The sequence below is a fragment of the Gymnodraco acuticeps genome, unplaced genomic scaffold (assembly GCF_902827175.1).
Source record: "Gymnodraco acuticeps unplaced genomic scaffold, fGymAcu1.1, whole genome shotgun sequence".
NCBI classification, from domain to species: Eukaryota; Metazoa; Chordata; class Actinopteri; order Perciformes; family Bathydraconidae; genus Gymnodraco; species Gymnodraco acuticeps.
The window spans coordinates 10,337,253-10,341,429 of NW_022992351.1; positions in this window are offsets into that span (position 1 = coordinate 10,337,253).

The following is a 4,177-nucleotide window of genomic DNA, read 5'->3' on the forward strand; positions in this document are numbered from 1 at the left end:
GGGGAGATGGTGCGCGTCTCTGCGGTGATTTTGGTGGGCGTCATTGAGGAGCGGGGGTAAAGGACATGGTGCCAGCCCTGCGTATCGCCTTCATGTGTTCAACGATCCCCAGGAGGGTGGGCGAGGGTGAAAGGGTGAACGGAGTATCCTCAAAGGGGTTGACAGGGGGGGGGTGACGGGCAGTGGAGACTCCTCCATGTGTCTCCCATAATCAGAACATTCCTCAGGCGGGTGCAGTGATAATTCTTCAGGGTTTTCTGCGCGATGTGTTGTGTCTTTCTCCTGTTTTGATTCCTCTTGCCGCTTGTCCTTGGCAGAGGGAACAGATTGATAACGCAGGCAGTTGAATATGTTAGAGATAAACAATTTCACTCCTGACTTGTTCAGGCAAACTCCATTTGCCTTGAAAAGATGTCTGCGATCCCAGAAAAAGTTAAAATTGTCAATAAAATGAACAGAATGGTCAGTACAGACAGTTGAAAGCCAGGTATTCAGTGCAAACAATCTGCTGAATCTCTCCACTCCTCTTCTGACTGTCGGTAGAGGGCCACTGATGAACACCTCTGCATTTAGAGAGCTGGCAGTTTCCAACAAACATTTAAAGTCTTCTTTCAGCACTTCTGACTGTTGTCTCACAACATCATTTGTTCCAATGTGCAGTACCACATTCTTCACAGTCGGATGTTCAGCCCCAATATGCAGGATCTTCTCAGCCAAGTCAGAGACCACATCCTTGGGAAAACAGAGTGCTTTGGTGTTGTTCTTATTACACAGACCTTTTACATCTCTTACAGCAGAGTCACCCACAATCAGAGTTTCAGGCCCAGTCGTTAGCTTTCCCTCTAGCCTTTTACTTTTAGAGTAGCTATTGGTCCTTACCCTGCTGCGTGAAGAGGACAGGTTATCCAGGTCATCAGATCTCCGGTTCTCGGTCAGCGGAACGTATCTGTTCTGGATTGGCACACTCTGTGGTTTAGGAGGATTGTTTGTAATTCTCCCTTTAGCAGCTGTCCACGGCTGTTTCCTAGTATGAATAGGGGTTGAAGAGGCGCTCTTCCTGGGTGATAACAATGCAGGCCAGCCGGTCGCATCACAGATTTCAGAGCGCTGGGCTCTGCATGTTATCCGTCCTCCCAAATCCCATGGAAATGATTTACTCTTAGGCTTTGCACCCAGAGAGTTCCAGGGAGGACTACCACTTGTAGATTTATTACCCGGTACACAGCCCTCCTGTTCCTTGGAATCCTTGTAGCTGCTAACTAGCTGTGAGTTAGCATACCCTTCTCCATTATTTTGCAACACTGGTAAAGTGGTGTCATTCCCACGACATAGTCCATTCACTTCCACGTTAACTTCCAACCGTTGCATTTTCATTTCCAACACAGCTATCTTCTGTATAAGTTTGTGGAAGTCATCTGTAGAGAACGGAGGCATTTTGCTACCAACTAGCTTAAGCTAAATAGCATGCAGTAGCCTACCAGGCTTTAGCTGTTGCTAGGCCACGCTACTGTAAGACTGAGGTCGTCGTAAATATGGCTGAAACCCTCCGTCTATTTACGAAGATGAACTGTCCCAGTGATAAATTAATGTCCAGGAGCCGCTGCTCGAAGGAAAATCAGCATAAAAAGTAAGCAGAGGCAGGAGCAAGCAGAAAAGCGTCTGCACTGTAAGAAAGAAAGATAAGCACGCACCTGCACATAACCAAAATGAAGACTAGAGAGCTGCTTATGGGAGAAAAGCAAGCAATTTTGAAACTGAGAGAACATAAAAAATACATCAGAGCCGTTTCACAAACATTGGCCATAGCCAGAACAACCATTTTGAATGTCCTTAAGAAGAAAGAAACCAGTGGTGTACTGCAATGATTTTGGTGGCATGCAATGATTTTGCCTCCTTCTTCACTGACAAAATTCAGAAAATCAGACAAGCAGTCAGTGCCTCTGCATCAGGTACAGCAAATGTGTTGTCCCTATGTCCACCTAATATCAATTCAAACACCATGACACAATTCCATCAGATTAATGATAAAAACCTAGAGGACATTATTCAACTTCTGAAATCCTCCTCCTGCTGCCTTGATATTATTCCAACAGGATTTTTCAAGGATGTTTTTCGTTGCATGGCCTCAGATCTACTTCATACTGTATAGTAAACAAATATCTTCACTCAGGTATTTTTCCACAGGCCCTGAAAACTGCAGTCTTTAAACCGCTCTTAAAAAATAATAATCTAGATGCTTCAGTAATGAACAATTACAGGCCCATATCAAACCTGCCATTTCTAGGTAAAATCATTGAAAAAGTCGTGTTTCAACAGTTGAGTAATTTCTTGCATTTAAATAGTTGTTTCGATGTGTTCCAGTCAGGCTTTCGTCTAAACCACAGCACTGAGACTGCTCTTGTAAAGGTCTTCAATGACATCCACTTAAACACAGACAGTGGCAGAACTTCAGTGTTAGTATTATTAGATCTCAGTGCTGCGTTTGACACTGTTGACCACAACATATTACTAGACCGACTGGAAAACTGGGTGGGACTTTCGAAAACAGTTCTAAATTGGTTTGAATCCTACTTAAAGGACAGAAAAAACGTTGTTTCTATAGGTAAATACACATCTGAGTTGACAAATATGACATGTGGGGTTCCTCAAGGCTCCATCCTGGGCACTCATCTGGTTACGTTATTACATTGACCACCACACCCCCGACCCAAAAGAAAGGACGTATTATTGGCTTCCCCTATTTTTTTCCCCACGCCATGCTACTGATCACCAACAGGGCAGGAGTGAAGGTATCACAATCCACCGTTAGCAGAAGACTTTGGGAACAAAAGTACAGAGGCTACACCAGAAGATGCAAACCACTCATTAGCAATAAGAATAGGAAGGCCAGATTTGAATTTGCCAAAAAGCACAGAGACGAGGCTCAAAAGTTATGGGAATTTTTTTTATGGACTGATAAGTCAAAGATGAACCTTTACCAAAGTGATGGAAAGGCCAACATGTGGAAAAAGAAAGGATCTGCTCATGATCCAAACACACAAGCTCATCTGCATGGGTGGCGCCAGAGATTTTCTTTTGGGGGTGCTGTGGGGTAGCTTGACGTTTCATAGAGAGTGCTCAAACATGTAAATAAATAAATAAATAAATTAATTTAATTTATATAGCGCTTCTCATCTGCCAAGACAAATCTCGAAGTGCTTCACAACAAGGGATACTGATACACTTTAAGAGATTAAACAAATAATTGTAATAATAATAAGAAATTTAAAAAAAATTAAAAATAAAATAGAGTACAAAAGTAAAAGTCGGAGATAGCGATAAAAATGGCATTACTCCAGGTGTACCATGCTCAAAGTTTATTGGAAGGCCTGCCAAAAGAAGAGGGTCTTAAGGCCGGTTTTGAAGACCTCGGTGGAAGGGGCAGATCTCAGCTGATCTGGGAGGGAGTTCCAGAGGCGCGGGGCGAATGAGCAGAAGGCTCGGTCTCCCATTGTTCGGAGACGTGTGCGGGGGATGTGAAGAAGAGGAGCGTGGCTGGAGCGGAGAGAGCGGGTAGATGTCTGGGTATGGATGAGGTCACAGAGGTATTTTGGGCTTTGTCCATTCATGTAGGGGTTTCCCATTAATGTACCGGTCGCTACAGTGGAATTTTCTACTGCAACACTCCTCACACGCACATACACAGTATATCCGCGACTGTTACAATGAAGGCTCGATAATCAGCTAGGTGTAATAGGTGTAAGCAGGGGTAACGTGCTATTTTTTATAAGTGGGGGGTGGACCTAACCTCCTCTAGGGGGGTCCGGGGCATGCTCCCCCGGGAAGATTTTTTATTTTTTATATTGAAGTTAAATGCATTAATCTGGGGCACTTTGAGAGCAAAATGAAGAGATCTATGGATACATCTCTCAACAGTACACCCATACACTGTATGAAACAGAACTGTAAACAGATTTACTTTTTCTTTATGGATATTTTACTAATCACTCCCCTTTTAAACTGTATTCTTGTTTTACTGTCATATAGTATTTCATACCTGTTTTTAATTTATTCTCTTATTTTTTTATAACTATAATGATCACATAAAGGTGTGCCTTGGAAATACTTGTTTACATAAATGGTGATCAAACTGTTTGAGAGCCACTGAGATAACTTAGACTAAAGTTAACTATCTAAA